Source organism: Vulpes lagopus, chromosome 14 (assembly GCF_018345385.1).
Source record: "Vulpes lagopus strain Blue_001 chromosome 14, ASM1834538v1, whole genome shotgun sequence".
Lineage (NCBI taxonomy): Eukaryota > Metazoa > Chordata > Mammalia > Carnivora > Canidae > Vulpes > Vulpes lagopus.
Genome location: NC_054837.1, coordinates 5,673,177 through 5,693,203, shown reverse-complemented (window position 1 = coordinate 5,693,203; position 20,027 = coordinate 5,673,177).

The following is a 20,027-nucleotide window of genomic DNA, read 5'->3' as shown; positions in this document are numbered from 1 at the left end:
ACTCCCATTTATCAAAAAGTCATGTCTGAAGGAAAGAAAAATGATGTTTACGTTGTAAGTTTTCCACGCCATCAAATACATCACTATTACCTGATGTTTGTGAGGTCACCAAAGGATAGTTGAATCTGTAGAATAATGGAGCATTTTAGAATGGAGTTTTATGTCAGGGGAGATTTTATTTTGGGGAAGATTTTATTTTCTGTCTTCCATGGTATAGTTTTTCTGGCCACTGTATTGTGTGCAAGTGGAGAATTTGCCATCAGCTGCAAATTCTTTCTCCCCTCCTCAATAGCTGAGATTAGGGCTAACATATTGGGAGGAGGGAGAGAAAGACAAAGGGAGAGAGGGACTTAAAGAGGTCCTGTAGGCATAAAAAAGAAACCAAATTATCCTGTTGAGAGGCAGGGTCAGTCTAATCTTGTGAGCTGAAAAGAGGGCAATGCAGAGACCTCTGGGCTCCTCTCTGGATCCATTGTGAAGGGACATCCAGTTCTCTTTGCCCACTTGTCTTGATGGTACTCAGTGTTAGGGCCGCAGTGTGCCAGGGCAGATGGGGATGGTCTGAGCACCTTCTATCATGATTGCTATAGAAGTGGGCAATCACAGTCGCTGGGTGATCCATGTGGATTTTGTTCCATTTCAATACTAAGTACGTTCTGAAGGTTGAGGGCCTCTAGTAAAGGAGAACAAAAGAGATGTGGGAGGCAAGCAAATGAGATGGAGTTGAATAACAACAGAAAGTCTGTAATAATTGGAAAGGTGAAAGAGAGGAGGGGCTGAGCCTAGTTTGTAACAACCTGCAGATTTTTCATGGTAGGAGCACAGAGGCCAGGTCCTCTGAAGGATGTCTCATTCCCTGCTCCCATCCAGACTTCTTGAACATTGTGCCCATCCAGATCCCATGTAGACAGCCCTACATACTCCGTGATCTTGATACTTTCTGGGTCCAGATAATTGGGTTAGAAGTGAATACCTTACCCGATGTCTGCGGGCATGTTGATTAGTCAGCAACTCTATAGCTTGGCTTGACGAGATGCATCAGATCTGCTTGGCCCAGTCAGATCTGCTTGGCCCAGTCAGATTCTGACTCATATATTTCCTCCCTGTTTTCCTCCTTCATATTTAGATTGAGTAACTAAGACTGACAATAGTTGGTGATGGGTAGAGGAGCTGAAACTGTACGGAGCTGGGCCTGCCGGCCGCATGGAGCCATGTGCAAGGTGCATTGGAAGAAGAGGCTGGTTGAGGACAGAAGATGGACCAAACTCAGGGGAACAGGAGTTCGAAATCCTATCATCCCTGAGGGAGAAAAAGAGGGGTGGAGAATGATAATTGCCTTTGATCCTTCCAGTTTTCAGTTACAATGCCATCAAATGGCCATCTATTCTATACTTTCTGCTCTTGGTTCATGGAGTACCTGTACTTATGAACTGTACTTTGTGTTGACATTAGTATATTTCTACTTCTTGTAACTGGAAAAGGTGAAAGACACCAGGTAGCTAGGTGCCCCATTGCCTGAATGTTCTTTGCTGGATGCTTCTATCTTGAGCTAAACTTTATCCTCTCTGGGGATCTTCTTTAAAAAGTGTCATGCTTGAAATGCAATACTCATATATTACTATATTTCTGCCATAATGGTAAATGCTTAATCTATTGGGGAAGATGGATTGCAGGTAAAGAGAAGGGAGAAGTAAAAAAAAAAAAAAAAAAAAAAAAAGAGAAGGGAGAAGTTAGTGAGGGATTTACTCATATAAATATGAACTGTTTTCCCTTTCAAGATTTTATTTACTTACTTGAGAGAGAGAGAACATGAGCTAAGGGGAGAGGCAGAGGGAGAAGCAGGCTACCTACTGAGCAACAAGCGCACCACAGGGCTTGACCCCAGGATCCTGAGATCATGACCTGAGCCGAAGGCAGACACTTAACTAACTGAGCCAACCAGGTGCCCCAAATATGAGCTATTTTCCAAATAATGTTTTAGAACTGAGCCTTTGGAGACAGTAGAGCACTGAGAGGAGGGTGGAAGGACTCTAGCAGCAGATAATGATGGATTAGTCATCCTAAATAGGGGCACTGGTCACAACAAGCATGCTCTAAGACTGGGTTCTCGTCTGGGGAATAGGAATGGGGTCAACTTTCCCCTCAGATCCCAACAAAGTGCTTGGCCTCAAACAAACCTCAATAGCTTACAAAATTAGTTGAAAATAGAGAAAACAACCAATGGGGCATAGTTGTCACTGTTCCTGGGAAGACCTTTAAATAAACAATGACCCCAGGAGCTGTCTCATGCTTTCTTCTCCTCTTCATCAGCAAAGTTTAAGCGGCAAGGCAGATTGTTCTAAAATATTTAAGCCACAGGTCAGGAAATTTTTACTTGAAAAATCTTTCTTTAACCATTGAAGTAAGCTGATATTAAACAAGACTTTGCTGTTCACCCACGCTTTTACCTTTGGTACACAGAGAGGACAAGGTGGCCCCTCAAAACAAAAGATTAATGTGGGTCATCCTGCAAATGACATAGTAATGATTAATTTTTTTAGAGCTTTAATGTTCTTTGCTTATAATACCTTTGATCTAGGCTTAGAAAAGATAGCAACAAGTTTTTGTAATATTATTAGCTCTCCGTGCAATCTCATGTTCTAAAATTATGGTTCCAAATTTACTAGCACAGAATTTAGGACACTGACGAGATTTTAGGTCATTCCTCTGAGCTTCCTGATTTAGAGTGCTTTCTCTAAGAAATATCGGCGGCACAGATTTCTGTAAGAGAGGAGACCGTTCTGGCTGGATTTCAGGTATGGGTGTGTAAAAAGTGAACACACTTTCCATAAAAATAAAGTTCGTGGGTATCCAAAGATCGGTCTTATTTATGTCTATTTCCTAAATCAAGAGCCATTTATCTTAGGAAGGTGCACTTAAAACTATGCAAGGGGATATGTAGGGAAACAAATGAAAGCTATGACATCTCCACCAAACCAGGTTGGTGAGTAACAATCTACCCGTGACTGCACATACTTGGATGTGATAGACTTGAAAATATATCTTGATAATCCAAACAATAGATTTTAAATAAATTTAAATTTTCATTTAGTTTTAAAGAGCTTTCAACCTCAAAAGCTTATCTGGATGGGGGTTGGCAGGTAGAGTTGGGGAGGGGAAGCACATCATTGAAGGAGATTAAAAGAGTCAAAGTAACGTCTTTGACATCCTGCAGTGTTATAGACCCGGCCCCAAGGTGATAGGCTTCTGGGGACTTTCCTGGATTCTGAATTCTCTGCAATCCATTTTTGGGCTACTGACTCTAGAAGGCCAGAAGAGAGAGGGGTGGTGAGGCACTTCAGGGCCACCGAAGGGAGGTGAGGGGAGAGGTTCAGAACATCAGAGGTTCGGACTACTTCAGAGCTCTGGTGGTGTTGTGAGTGGCTTAGGTGAGCTTGTTTCAGTGTGTCTTGGTGGAAGGGATGGTGGAAATAAAGAGAAAGTAGCTGACTGTGGCCTCTTCCTCCCCCTTCTACCTCTAGGAGTAAAAGCAGAACAGGAGACATCAGTGTAAAGCTGAATCACAGCAGGACTGAGGCTATCTTGGCTAAATTATAAAGAAATCTTAAAGTCTTTTGGGATGATACCATCACTAGTTTAATTTAATATGATCACTTCTTTAGCCAGTAATCAATTCAGTTTTTTTCTGGCTTGGCCACTCAGGAATTTCCACCGGGAGTACCCACTGGCGAGGGAGCAACAAACCTGCCAACGTCGAGGGATGTCTGTGCTGAAGACAAATCTCTTTCGCCCTTCCCGTCCAAGAACCAGTTATTTCATCTCTGATGACTTAGCTGTGACTCTGACTTCAGGCCGTGATGGTAGATGGTACACTCTGTAGGCGTCTGGGAAGCTGCTCTTTGGCATCTTGGTTTCTGATTTCTATTTCTTCTGCAGGACTTTTAGTCAAAAAGAAAAACCATTCGAAAAAATGGTTTTTATCAAGATGAGGATAACTTTTTGAATATTTTCTTCCAGGAATATCTGTATTTTTATAGGAATATGCAGGGGCAGGAAAATCTAATTGAATGGAAGGTAGGACTACAGTACTTGTGTGGATTCAGTAATTTGTGACACATCACTCAGTAGCTACTCTGACGACTTGTGAGGCATTGCCTTATCCTGATTTGATATCTCTGGAAAGGTGGAGGAGTGAGTGAGGGGGCTGGAACATTTGTTGAGCACCTGCTAAGTTCTATCCCACTGTCTAGCGGTTTTATATGAATTATCTCAATTACTCCTCATGACAATTATTGACGGAGGCGGTAATTATGCTCACTTTAGAGGTAAAGAAAATTAGGGCCCAGGTATGTTGGGTAACTTGCTAAAAGTGATATAGCTTGGAAATCAAAGAGCTGGAAATTGGACTTAGACGTGTTTTGTTTCTTTGTTCACCCATCTGTTCATTCATTCCCTCCCTCCATCACAGACCTACCATGTGCCGCCAACTGGGGATATGGCAGCGTTTGAGGAGGCAAGGTTTGGCCCTCAAGGATTTCATGTTCTAGTCAGAGGGACAGATAATATCAACGGCAGCTTAGATTCAAATGGAAATCCTTCTCACGCTCTGCTTTTTCCACACCACCTAGAATAGTGGCTTGTTTTGCAGGTGTGTATGTGTGTGTCATGGATGATATACACACATATATGTATAAAAAGCCAGACGATGCATGTTGTCTGTAAAATATAAGCAGGTTAAGGGGAAGGAGAATGGGTTGGGGACAGAGATGTTATTTTAGGTAGGGTGGGAGCAAAGTTCTCTCTGAGGAAGGGCCCGCTGAGTTGAGACCTCACTGAAGATCACTGCAGAGATTTGAGGTAAGGGCATTCCATGCAGAAGGCACAGTCCATGCAGGGACCCTAAAAGAATAACGAGCTCAGCACGTTCAAGTACATCCAAAGCCCGAGTGATAAAGTGGTATTAGCGAGGGGCAAAGTGGTGGGAGTCACAGCTGGGGAAAGAAGGAGGCTCCACAGTAGGCAGGGCTTTAGAAGTGATTGTCAGGGGTTCAAATTCTATTCTGAGGGTGATGGGGAATCAAGAGTGTTTGAGGCCAAGAGGGATAGTCGATGTTGGGTTTCAAAAGATCATAGTTTGCCTGTTGTGTGAGGATTTGGTGCCAGGGGAAATGCAGGGAGCAGGAGAATGAGTCAGGAGGTCATTGCTATAAAACTGAGGGATGATCCCGGTGTGCACTGGGTTGGTATCAGGAGAGTGGTGAGGTTCATGATTGATTCTTATTTCAAAATGGGCAGCCTTCCCTAGCACCTCATCCTAGGAAGGGGAGAGCTCGCTCAGCCACGCCTTTGTGACTCATGCTCCTCTATCGTCAAGGATGAGGGGAGACTGAGGCAGGCAACGAGCACCAGGAGGAGAACTGGCCTTAGCCCTTGTGAGTATGAGATGACTCGGGGCTCAGACACACCCTGAGGTTTTCATAAAGGATTGTCGTCTTATGCGACATCAAATATCATTGCACTTGACTTGAGATTTTAGCAGATAACACTGTTTAACACGTTTTGTATGGTTGTAATTTCCAGATCTGTTTTCAAGCCTGGACATTGAAGCGTTTATCTGCACTGTGATTTCATGACAGAGCGAGATAGCCCTTAGATTAGAGCTTTCCTGGCACCAGGGACTCTGAACTAGTCACTGCTGGCCTGAGAATGAAATGTGCTCATTAACAAAGAAAATTGGAAATGAGGTGGCACTTTTCCATTAGTGCTTTTCTTTCTGAAGCATTAATGGAGAGACCTTGCTCCTGCTCCAGAAGCTATTAATAATTCTCCCTTTGGTTCACAAATACGGTACTACTCTCCCACCATCAGTGGGATTTAAAAAAATGTTTTTAATCATTTGGACGGTGTTGGTGATGGATGTTATAATAACCAAAGTTGTTCTAGTTCTGAGTAACAGAAATATACCTCCAGGGGTATCTGGGTGGCTCAGTGGATGAGCATCTGCCTTTGGCTCAGGGCGTGATCCGGGGGTTCCAGGATCGAGTCCTGCATCAGGCTCCCCGAAGGGAGCCTGCTTCTCCCTCTGCCTGTGTCTCTGCCTCTCTCTCTGTGTCTCTGATAAATAAATAAATAAAATGTTAAAAAAAAAAAGAGAAACCTACCTCCACTAATTTAAACCAAAATAGTAAATAAATAAAATCCAGCCAATCTGCTCCAACAAGCATGTTTTATGTAACTAAAAGGTAGAGATGGGGCTGGTCCTCCTGTAGTGCAGTCAGAAATCAGGAAACCATCAGGAATCCAGATACTTTTTTCCTTTCCTCATTCCACCATTTCACTCTAACTCTGCCCACTTCTCAGCAGCGGGACCAAATTGAGGGGATCGGGCTCCCTGGGAAGGCACATTCCTGGCCATATTACTACCAGCCATTTCTTCTGTAAACAATAGACAGTGTAATGAACACTCCTGATTTGCCTGGGATTATCCTGGTTTTAATATTCAAAGTGCTGTGTCCCGGGTCACTGGGAGGGTTAGTCACCCCACATGGTACCATATGGCACATGGGCACAGGACAGAGGGGATGTTGAGAGTGCAGGTTTAAGTACAAAGGCATTGGGACCAGGAAAGACCCAAATTGAGTCTAAATAGAAACATCACAATTAGTCTCTTAGTCTTTTCTTGTTTGAATTAAACCAGCTCTTAGATTTTCAGAGGTAATTTAGCCAGTTGTGTTGGAGACATGTAGACTCAACCGACATCTTGGGTATATTTTCACCATTACTGTGTCCTCTCCACTGTCATAGACATAGTAACCCACAAAACAAGAAAGAGTTCATTTTTAAGTGGAGTCTGGATGTGAAGTGGAACCTGGGTGAAGTGGGGCAGTTGGGAGCTGAGACTGTTTCCAACTGTGTAGAGCTCTACAGTCCTTCAGTCCTTGGATTTGCAAGAATGGTGCTTATGGTGCCCGCTGACATTCAGACGCCTCTCTTCTCATGTTGGTTCAGTAATATATTTGCAGATGCAGATGCATGTTTAAAGCACATGAGCTGCCTGGATGAGAATCTGACACCTGCGAGTACTAAACTAACACACACATGCACACACAAAAAGTTGCAAAAGTCATTTGGAGCCCAGACACCTCCAGAGATTGTTAGGTAACAGTACTGACTGCTTCGGAGGCAGGTTAGCGCCACCACACATTGACTACGTGATCTTGTAAGTTGCTTATCCTCCACGTGTGTCAGTGTCCTCAGAGAACTCAAAGCTAATGGTGTCAAAAAACAAGGGAAGAGCATTTATTTTAGGCAATTAAATAGTTGCGGCTTTTGTTTTCACGTTAGCAATGGCATATCCACCCCATCACACTACTTGATTTTGCCTCAGTTTTTCTCTCTATTCAGATGTAATAGAAAGAGTAAACCCTGTGTGGTGTTGAGTGATTCCTTATCCTTTTTCCACCTTCTTGACCTCAGACCAGTTAACCTAATTGCTAGTAGCCTCAGGTACTTGATTATCAAATGGGAAAGATGATTATTACTTTCTTTGGATGTGAAAGATGGAAATAGGTGGCTCTTGGTTTCTGCTTCCCTAGATGTATGATTTCCTAAAGCCAAAGAAACCCCGGCTTACTATCTTAAGGCTCCTCCTCTTTTTAAAAAAAGATTAGGTATGTTTGTATGTAGAGCGTGCAAGCAGGAGGAGGGCAGAAGGAGGGAGAGAGCATCTCAAACAGACTCTGGGCTTAGCATGGAGCCCCATGCAGGGCTCTATCTCATGACCTTGAGGTCATGACCTGAACTGAAATCAAGAGTCAGGTGCTTAACCAACTGAGCCACCACCTAGGCAACCTCAGGCTCTTCCATTTTTTTTTTTTTTTTAAGATTTATTCATGAGAGACATAGAGATAGAGGCAGAGACACAGGCTCCCTCCGGGGGAGCCTGATGCAGACCTCGATCCCAGGATCCCGGGGTCACTACGCGAACCAAAGGCACACACTCCACCACTGAGCCACCCAGGCATCCCAGGCTCTTCCTCTTTTTATTCCTTGTGTTATAAATTCAAATTCTGTGGGCTTTTCCAGCTCATAGACCCAGAAATCATTTACTTTTATATGACCCCACAGCCATGAGGACTGTTGATGTATTAACTCTCTTGCTCATTTCCTGCATTCACTTTTACATCAGGAAATCGTCTGACAGCAAAACCTTATATCAATCATGCTCTTCCTTCAATCTCTCCTCTATCCTACCCTTCTAAATGCACAAATCAAGCAATCCGCGTCATCTTCCATTTGATCACAGCCATGGCAAGCTGCATATCATTGCAAAAGCCTTAAAATTCATACTCCAATGATCTCTAGGCTGAGTAAATGCTACAGCTCAAACACAGATGTAAAGTACTACTATTTTTCCTATGCATGGAGTTTATTGAACAGTGAGAGTGAACGTTATGAGTCATGCATTATTTTCTCTATCGATAAGTATTAAAAATTAAGCAACTCCTTTCTGGGCATCATCGTGATGTCATGTACTATGTTTTCTTGTTTGGTTGGTTTTTTGATACAAAGATTGGGAAACACTGGTCAATAGCAAGGCTCAGCAAATAGCGGTGTGCAGGCCAAATCCAGCCCCCATACTGTCTGTAAATAAAATTTTATTAGAACATAGGCATTTGTTTATTGTGTATGTCTGCTTTAATGCTATAGTAGCAGCATCAACTAGTTGCAACAGAAGCTTGATGGCCTGCAAAACCTATTATTTTTATCTGTCCCTTTGTAGGAAAAGCTTGCCCACTCCTGGTCTACAAGATGAAGTGACATAAACCAACATTTGTTGAGCATGTACTTTAGGGCACAGTGTTATGCAGTTTCCCATCTAATACCACAGTTAATTTGATTTCTCATTTATAAGGTTTTAAAATCTCGAGTCCAGGCCTCATTGGCATTGTCTGGCAGCATATTCTTTCCAGAATAACATCATGCACTTGCCCTAATCCCATCCCTTTGGTTATGTTCCGTCACTGTGTGGAATGCCTTTCATGTCCATTTTCCTTGAGAAACCTCATTTTTCAATACACGTCTCAAATATCACTGAACTTGAGTAGCTTTCCTTGACTCTTAAAGACAGCATTGTTTGCTCTTCTTGCATCTGGAACATATTATAACAAGACAAGTAATCATAGAATTATACAAGTTTACATTAGACTTCCTTCTTAGCTGGTGGCAGGGTGTCTAGCAGGGCCTAGGAAGTCAATCTAATGATGCTTGTTGGCTTCCACTCTCCGCACAACACAGAACTGTGGCCTTCTCTTTCTGATCATGGAGCCGTTAGCCTTTGAATATCCTTTCTTTTTAGGAGCTTGACATATTCCCCATATGGAAGTTTGTACCGCAACGTACATGAGCATCTCTCAAAGCTGAGTGATCAAGGATAGTGAGACTCAATCACTGCGTTACTGTTTATTTCTTTAGTATGAAATCCAATACAGTCAATTGCAAGAGTGATGTGGAGCATCTTTACATGTGTCTGTTGGCCATCTGTATGCCTTCTTTGAAGAAATGTCTGTTCAGGCTCTCTGCCCATTTTTTTTTTCTCTGCCCATTTTTAATCAAAGTATTTATTTAGTTTTTTCCGGTGTCGAGTTGTGGAAATTCTTTATATATTTTGGATATTAATCCCTTATTGGATATAGCATTTGCAAATATCTTTTCCCATTCGGTAGGTTGCCTTTCTGTTTTGCTGATGATTTCCTTCACTCTGCAGAAGATTAAAAAAATAAATTGTCATTAGGTATTTTTTCTTTATTACTTTCTAAAAAAAATAGCTTCAGCAACTGTGCTTTTATTTTTTATTTTTTTATTTTATTTTATTTTTTTTAAGATTTTATTTGTTTATTCATGAGAGACACAGAGATAGAAAGAGAGAGAGGCAGAGACACAGGTAGAGGGAGAAGCAGGCTCCATGCAGGAAGCCTGACATTGGACTCGATTCCGGGACACAAGGATCAGGCCCTGGACTGAAGGCGGCGCTAAACCACTGAGCAACCCGGGCTGCCCAGTGCTTTTCTTTTTTAAACACAGACAAGTGTAAATAATAAAATGAGAATGACCAATTATCTCAATACTTAGGTAATCCCCGTTTCTTTAAAAAATGCACGTGATAAAAACAATTTAGCAAGTATAAAAAGTACAGAATGGTAAGTAAATTTCTGTACCCCCTTTCCTGGCCTCCTTTTTCCATCTCCAGAGCTAAGAATTATAAACAGCTTCTTGAGTATCCATCCAGAAAAAAAAATCTGCCTAGCAATATATTATTTGAATATTCTTTTTATTTGACCAAAAAGGCTCCTCTTTGTCCACATTCACTTTGTTTGGTCACCCTGTCATGTTTTTAAGAAGGCTCCCAGATTGCTACATGGTTCACTCTCCCATCTCACAAAATACTATGGCATAGGTACTGTTAGAGCTGTTTCATAGAAGAATCTGAAGTACAGAGGGACTTACAGAGGGCTACCACGGACTAAATATCGCACACAAGGTGAGGGTGGAGCTGGCTCACGCACTTGAGAATTCACACCCTACACCACACCATACCTCCTTCTTCCAGCCTGCTTGTTTTCACCACCCATTGGTTTATCACCATGCCACCTGCTGCCTTCCCCCAATCCTCCCCTGAAAGGTCACAAATGCGTACCTTTATAAATTAAAAAACTAAAAATCAAACCCCCCAAAATGCAACTAATCAAAGGGGGAATAATCTATAAAAGTTAGACTTAAGTAGCCAAAATGCTCTACTGTCTCCTCTCATGTTTAAAATCTGTTTCTCATATTTGTAATATTACTTTGGCTTCTTTTTATGATATTTTCATTCCATTTAGTATATATCTACTTTTCATGACATCTGAAAAAGTCGCTGCTTTCTGAACTTTAACTTTCAGATTCCTTACTCAGACCAGACTGCCCTTCTCTCCCATCCAACAAAGGTAGTAAGAGTTGTACCAACCACTCAGACAAACTTGAAAAATCCAGGGAAATTGTTTTGCTTCAAAGTCAAGTCTCAAGTCACAACTTGTTGTTTGAGATAAATAAGCTCACTGTGTAGGAAGAAAGAAATTTAGTATATCTTACTGAATTCAATCCACCATCCATACATAATACATTTCCATTACTTGCAACATCCTGAGAGGATTCAGTTTAATTTTGGTGGCAAGAATGTCTTAAAACAAGGCAGGTAATAATTATGGGTATCGATGCTCACTTGGCTTTTGTAAAAATGCTTAATTACTTCCTTTTGAGCTTCCTGCTCTTGACTTTCATAGCTAATGTAACACTAGAATGTGAATTTAGAAATACACTGTGAAGGGGAAACAAAACTGAGACCTCTTCAAAAATATGCAAAAAGAGTGTTATTACACAAGAGTTAGACCCAAAGCAAGACTAAACATCTAAACTGCAGAAATATAACACCATGGGGCATAGAATTCTGAAGAATGTTCTTCGTTCATCTGAGCTCATTTTGCTAAGTAGAGCGTTAAGGTTAGATGAGAATGGATGAGTGTAGGAGTGACAGCGTCAATCCAAATCTGTTTTAGCGTACAAAGCATTAGAGTGCATTGGTTGTGCTGCAGAAACTTATCTTGCAGTTGACTGTATTGTGTTTCATACCAAAGAAACCAACAGTAATGCAATGATTTATTCTCACTATCCTTGATGAGATGGCTTTGTGGGATGCTCATGAATATTTACTTTTCAGTACAAACTCCCACAAGGGGGGAGTATGTCAAGCTCCTGAAAAGAAAGGATATACAAAGGCTAATGGCTCCACGATCACAACAAATCTTTGGGAATGTTCATAATATTCTAGTGATTTAAACAGAAGTCAACTGCAGAGCTTGTAAAAGGAACATGTTTATGGCTGGAGTAAACCTAGTGCCCATTTAATAAACTATTCATTTGTAGAGGAGAAAAAGATAATTGCGACTATGACTGCCAAGACAATGTGTTTGTTGTAAAGTGAGGCAGAAGGCAGAAGCCAATCTCTATGTGGACCCCATAGCCTCTGACTCCTGGAATTGTTAAATATCAAAAATTAGCCTAATAAATTTGAAGATTGACTTGGCTTTGTTTGGTGATTGATGAATCGGGCAGCGTTCATCTCGCAATAGAAAGGAGCTCCAAAGGGCTATGGAAAGGGACAGGATTTCAAAGATTTATTTTATTTTATTTTATTTTATTTTATTTTATTTTATTTTATTATCTTATCTTATTTTAGAGAAAGAGTGAGAGCAAGCACACAAAGAGTGAGCACACAAGCAGGAGAGGCAGAGGGAGAGAGAGAATCCCAAGCAGACTCTGCACGGAGAGTGGAGCCCAATAGGGGCTCAATCTCACAACCCTGAGATCATAGCCTGAGTCAAAACCAAGAGTTGGTCACTTAACTAACTGGGCCATCCAAGCACCCCAAAAGGGACAGGTTTTTAAAGGCAGAACAAGGAAGTCTTAAACAAACAAACGAAAAGAATTATTTGGGGCAAAATTTTAGAATACAAAGGGTCTTAGGCAGATTACCCCACTGTGACTGACCAGGAAATTCCAGAGTGACCCTTTAAGATTACCTTTTTCGGGAAGGTTGAAACTGCAATTAGGTCATATATTAATCCCCCGTTTGGTGACATGACTCAGCACAAGTGACTCCATTTTGATTCGGTTGTTTTCTCTGTAACAGAATAAAGACTATAACCTTGAATCTGGCCTCATGGCCTCATGTCCCTGCTTCTCATAACCGGAGGCTCCCTTCCCTGCACTCTGGCTCTCAGGCTACTCATTCTTATTTGTTTATTCAATTCATGCCCATCATCCTCCCCCACCTTCCCCTCCACTGTGAGGACTGTAGCTCAGGAAGGGCATGACCTGTGAACATTTTTCCCCTCCATTCTACTCCTAACATAGTGCTTGGTGCACAGACCATTCCCAGCATGGGTGGTTGCATAAATGATTGGTGTGGACAGGTATAGTTTTCACTGAGGCAGGTTTGCTGTGGTTGAAGTCTGGATCAAGCTGTAGTTACGAAGAAGATATAGGAAGAACAGACAGAGAACTCTCTACTGACTTTTGCTTAGGAGACCAGCTTTGTCTCTTTCTTATTTTAACTCAAGGTCCCTGCCGACTGCTAGGCTGGACTTGGTGATAGCTGGTTCTATCACCCATGGGATCCCTTTCCAGTGCTTTGGCAAGGACACTTGCCACTAACCAGTATAGGCATAGGAGGGCCAATACAATAGACTACTGAAGCTGGGAAAGGCATTACAAAGCCCAGGTGCACCAGCCAACCTGGTTTGCGTACTCTGTGGAGGATGAAAATAATTTTCCTTTTACCCTTCTAGGTTCTTGGCTGAGACTTCCCTGTAATAAAAGCCAGATTGACGGGAGAAAAACAAACAGAAGTTTAATAACATGTATGTCTTCTGTATACTTGGGAGATGCCCAAGAAAACTAACTCCTCTAAATGCCCCAAGTTACCACCTTAAATACCATGTTAAGCTTAAGACAAAAATGTTTGGGGCAAAGGGAAAGCCAGCTGTGGGAGGTTCTCGGAAAGGCACAGGGGTAGTTGTTATGCAGATTGAAGTTGCTGTCTTCTGGCCTGGTAAGAGTTTCTAGAGATTTACTCACTTTTTCCTTCCACAGAGAGGGAGACACCCCTGCAAATGGAGATTTCCCTTACAAATCTGATTGTTACAAAGGGGTAGTTTTTACTCTGTTCTCAGAGCTTCTGCTATGTCTGCTTGTTTCTTAAAAATAACCAGCTCAAAGTAATTCTTATCCCAAAGAGGCATAATTCAGCGTGGTATATTCTGCTTTCCTTCAACTCAATACATTAAAAATTCAGAAAACTGGAGTGGGAAGGAAAGTCTACCGTGACCCCAATACTTGGTTTTCAGAAAGCTGTTAACGTGGGGGTGCTCTCAGATTCTTCGGAATAGTTCTGCCTCAGTCAGGGATGCGGGTTTGAAGAGGTACAGCCACAGCCAGTCATTGCAATCACCCCAGTGACTGTGAAGGAACCTGATTGTCTGCGTATCTCTCAGTATTCGAGGTTTTCTTAGGGGCTTCTGTGGGACAGCTCCACCATTTAAGCTTGCCCTAGGACTTTGCCATGCCCGTTACTCCTAAGGGTCACTGAAACTCCGACAGGTCAAATCACCCAGGACTGACTCCTCCCCCCCCAACTTGCAGAAGAGCTTCTGATCTTTCAAGTTTTATTGTTTCTTCCCTCTTCCACTTGGTATTATGGATATTTGCGAAAGCTGTTCAAAACCCTTTGGGATACTGTTTTAAATTGCTGAATAATATTCTATTGCACGAAGGGCTCTTAACTAACCCTCTATTTTTGGTCATTTAGATGGTCTCCAACTTGTCACTATTACAGACTTTGAGATGAGTTTCTCATATCTTTTCTCTAGGATATACTCTCAGGAGTCCAACGATCAGGTATAGGATGGGAAAATTTTTAAGGTGTTTGATTCATGATCTCAAATTAGAAAAGTCTTGTGGAATTAAGAAAACCACACTGGTCTGTAAGTTCCTTGATAGTAGAGACTCAGTTATATTTTTTTAGACAATGGATTCCTAATACCTAGTATTATTGTCTTCTAACAGTTAAAACCGCCCAGCATATAGGTACTCGATAAATATTTTTGTCTGACTGACATATGGTTCTACTTAGAGTTGTATTTGTTATTTCCAGATGAGCCTGGGGCGAAGCTATCAACAGAACGTCAACTTCCTTTGAGTACTGATTTGTATTGGTTAGCACAGAAGAAAATAAATCTGTTATTCCCCTTTTTTGTTTTTCTATCCGTAGAGCAAAAGTAAGTTTGCTTTTGGTTTGGAGATATATATATATATATCTCCAAACCAAATCTTTGTTTTTGTACCTTTTTAAAAAAGATTTTATTTATTTATTCATGAGAGAGAGAGAGAGAGAAAGGTAGAGACACAGGCAGAGGGAGAAGCAGGCTCCCTGTGGGGAGCCCAATGAGGGACTGGATCCCAGGACCCCAGGGTCCCAGGATCACACTGAGCCAAAGGTAGATGCCCAACCACTGAGCCATCCAGGTGCCCCTGTTTTTGTGACCTTTTAAAGAAATGGATTGATTCCCAACTTTTCTAGGTGATGGTGTAACATATAGTGGCAGGTGTATCGGAGGAGCAGGGGTGGGGGTGAGAGTGAGGGTGGTGGTTCCCTCTTCTCCTTTTCCACTGTAAATATTAAACACCTCGGATTTCGGATATTCCTTGGTCATTTCTTCAATTACAACTGAATTAAAAGGACATGGCTGCAAACATGCAAGTTGGACTTTGACCTAACTATACACATACAACAAATCTCAGTGTCCTTTTAAAAGATATACTTGTTTTGCCTAAATTGCTTATAAGATTGTGAATCGGAATACTTAAAAAAGTTTTTGGGTAGTGAATCTTTCTCAAGACATCACAAGTTCTTAACACTAGATGGCACGATAGAGTTATCATACTATTCTTAGAAAGAGAAGTACACTCCAAAGCACAGAAATCTTCTGCCTTGAGAAAAGTAGATATCTGAGGTAGCAAGATAAAGCTTTGATATAGATGCGAGTGTGACCTATCTCCATGCTTTTAAAAACTGTTAACTGAGTGTATAATATGCCCCTTTTCAGCTTTATTTTAAAAGTAATAATGCTTACTTAAAGATTTGAATAGTATGGTAAGTAAGAAAGTCTTATAACCTCATTATCCCCAAATACCTTCTGTTAACCTTTTGGTAAATATTTTTGAGATTTGGGGACTTTTTTAATGCACCTATATATATTTAGAGACAGATGTAGGTATATGGGAAATGCTATTTTGTAATATGAATGTTACTGAATAAACCACAGACATTTTATGTCACTAAGTATATATCAACATAAAAAAAAGTTATGCTTACAGAGTTTTCCATTGAGTGGATTTATCATGATTATTCATTTAACCAATCTATTATTATAACTTCAGGTTATTTTTTGAATTTTGACTGTTATAAACCATGCTGAACTTAGCATCCTTATTCTCAATATTTAAAAAGTACTTTTCTGATTGTTTTCTCAGGTTAAATTTCTAGGTCAAATGGCATACATCTTTAAAAACTTGACACATCTTTTGTCAGATTGTCCACCAAAATTGTTGGGCCAGTTTATTACCATTATTGCCAAGAGTGCTTGAGAGGCTCATTTCCCCAACACTTATGCCCAAACTGGGTATTTTTATATCTTATTTATTTTTTGGGGGGGGATTTTTCTATTTTAAGTGTTTTGTTGTAGAAGAGGTGAAAAATTATATCTTTTTTTTTTTAATTTTTTTATTATTGTTATTTATTTATGATAGTCGCAGAGAGAGAGAGAGAGAGAGAGAGAGAGGCAGAGACACAGGCAGAAGGAGAAGCAGGCTCCATGCACCGGGAGCCTGACGTGGGATTCGATCCCGGCTCTCCAGGATCACACCCTGGGCCAAAGGCAGGCGCCGAACCGCTGCGCCACCCAGGGATCCCCGAAAAATTATATCTAATTGTCTTATAGATTTTTTATTTATTTATTATTATTTTTAAAATATTTTATTTATTTATTCATGAGAGACCTAGAGAGAGAGAGAGAGGCAGAGACACAGGCAGAGGGAAAAGCAGGCTCCATGCAGGAAGCCTGATGTGGGACTCAATCTCGGGTCTCCAGAATCCCACCCGGGGCTGATGGCGGGGCTAAACCGCTGAGCCACTGGGGCTGCCCAATCTTATAGATTTTTATTTTTATTTTATATTTATTTATTTATTTATTTATTTTGATTTTTAAAAAGTACCATTGAAATTATATATTTTTTTCTATTTATATTTCTTCCTTTGTGAGTCATGTTAGTATGATTAGTTGATTATTCCTTTGGGATATTTGTCTTTTTTCAGTAGGTTTTTTAAAAAAAGACTTTGTTTTTGTTTTAGAGCAGTTTTAGGTTAACAGAAAAACTGAGAGGAAGGTGTAGACATCTCCTACCTCCAATGCATAGTCTCCCCCATTATCAGTATCCTCCTGCGAGCTGGGACATTTGTTACAGTTGATGAACTGACATTGACACATTATAATTACCCAATATTGATGCATTATAATTACCCAACGTCCATAGTTTATGCTAGGGTTTACTCTTAGTACTGTACATTCTTTGGGTTTGGACAAATGTATATGTAGTATCATCATTAAATTATTGTAGCATCATATAGAGTATTTTCTCTGCCCCTCAAATTATCTGTGCTTTGCCTCATCATCACTGCCCATCATCCCAACTCCTGGCCATCACTGGTCTGCTTACTGCATACATAATTTGCCACAGACATTTTGCTCCAGGATGTCATATTTGGAATCATACAGAATATAGGCTTTTCAGATTGGCTTCTTTTACTTAGTAATATGCATTAAGGTTTCCCCCATGGCTTTTAATGCCCTGATAGCTCATTTCTAGCTTATCAATTATTTCTTTCATGGATCATGCTTTTGGTGTTGTATCTAAGAAGTCATCACCATACCCAAGGTCACCTAGATTTTTTCCTAAGTTATCTTGTAGCAACTTTAAGGTTTTACATTTTATGTTGGGTTTCGTAATCAATTGGAAGTTAATTCTTGTGAATGGTGTAAATTATCCAGATTCACTTTTTTTTTTTCATGTGGCTGTCCAGCACCATTTGTTAAAAAGATTATCTTTGCCCCATTAATATTGCCCTTGCTCTTTTGTCAAAGATCAGTTGACTATATATATATATATATATATATATATACACATATATACACACACACACACACACACACACACACACATATATTTTAAAGATTTTAATTATTTATTTGAGAGAGAAAAAGAGCACATAGAGGTGGAGTTGAGGAGGAGTAGAGGGAGAGGGAGAAGCAGGCTTCCCACCAAGCAGGAAGCCCAATGTGGGACTTGATCCCAGGACCCTGGACCATGACCTGAGACAAAGGCAGAAGCCCAACTGGCTGAGCTACCCAGGCGCCCCCAGTTGACTATATTTATGTGGGTCTATTTCTTGGATTTTTATTCTGTTCCCTTAATCTGTCTATTCTTTGAACAATCCCATACTGTCTTGATTACTATAGCTTCAGAGAAAGTCTTGAAGTTGAGCAGTGTCAGTCCTTTGACTTTGTTTTTCTTCTGTAGTGTTGGGTTGGCTAACCTAGTTTTTTTGCCTCCATATAAACTTTAGAATCATCTTGCCAATATCCACAGAGTAACTTGCTAGAATTTTGATAGGAATTGCATTGAATCTGGGTGCCAGGGTGGCTCAGGCAGTTAAGCATCTGCCTTAGGCTCAGGTCAAGATCCCGGGGTCCTGGATCCAGCCCCATGTCTGGCTCCCTGCTCAGTGGGGAGTCCCACTCTCTGCCCTTCCCCCTGCTCATGCTCTCTCTCTGTCTCTCTCAAATCAATAAATAAAATCTTTAAAAAAAGATATAAGAATTGCATTGAATCTATAGATCAAGTTGGGAAGATCTGATGTCTTGACAATATTGAGTCATCTATCAACACAGAATATCTCTCCATTACTTAGTTCTTTGACTTCATTCATTAGAGTTTTATAGCTTTTGTCATATAGATTTTGTACATGTTTTGTTAGATTTATGCCAAAGGATTTTATTTTTGGGGGTGCTAATGTAAATGGCTACGTGTTTTTTATTTCAAATTCTACTTATTTACTGCTGGTATTTAGGAAAGTGATTGACTTTTATATATTAACTTTGTATCCTGCAACCTTGCTGTAATCACTTATTAGTTCCAGGAGTTTTTGTGCTGATTCTTTTGGATTTTATACATAGGTAATCGTATCAGAAACAAAGACAATTTTATTTCTCCTTTCTCAGCCTATCTAACTTTGATTTCCTTTTCTTGTCTTATTGCACTGGCTAGGATTTTCAGTACAATGTTGCAAAGCAGTAGCAAGAGGGGATGTTTTTGCCCCATTCCTAATCTCATTAGGAAAGATTTGAGCTTCTCATTATTAATATGATGTTAGCTGTAGATTTTTTTGGTAGATATTCTTTATCAAGTTGTAGAAGTTTCCTCTATTTTTAGTTTACTGACAGTTTTTATCATGAGTTGGTGTTGGATTTTATTAAATCCTTTTCTGTATCTATTGATGTGATCATATGAATTTTCTTCTTTAGCCTATTGGTGTGATGGGTTATATTAATTGGTTATATTATTATGGGTTATATTAATTGATTTTCAAATGTCAAATCAGTCTTGTACACCTAGGGTAAATTCTACTAGGTCATTGTATGTAATTGTTTTTCTAAATTGTTGGATTAGATTTCCTGATATTTTGTTAAGGGTTTTTGCATCTATATTTATGAAAGATATTGATCATTATAAGGAAATTATAATGTCTTCGTTTGGTTTTGGTATTAAGATAAGCTGGCATCATAGAATGAGTTAAGCAGTATTCCATCTGCTTCTGTCCTCTGAAATGGACAGAAGAAAGTTGGTATTTCTTCCTTAAATGTTTGATAGAATTTACCAGTGAGCCAGTCTGGACCTGGTACTTTCTGTTTTGGAAGGCGATTAATTATTGCTTCAATTCCTTTAATAGATGTAGACTTGTTCAGACATCTATTTCTTCTTGTGTGAATTTTGGCAGTTATAGCTTTCAAGGAATTGGTTAATTCCATGTAGGTTATCAACTTTTGGGCAGAGAATTAGTCATAGTATTTTAAAATTATCCATTTAATGTTTATGGGATCTCTAATGATGTCTCTTTCTCATTTTTGGTATTAGTAATTTGTATCCTGTCTCTTTCCCTAACTTTGACTGAAGGAAGCTTATCGATTTTATTCTTTTCAAATAACCAGCTTTTGGTTGCTTTGGTTTTTCTCTATTGATTTCCTATTTTCAGTTACATTGATTACTGTTCTAATTCTTATTCTTTTTTCCTTTTGCTTATTTTAGAATTAATTTGC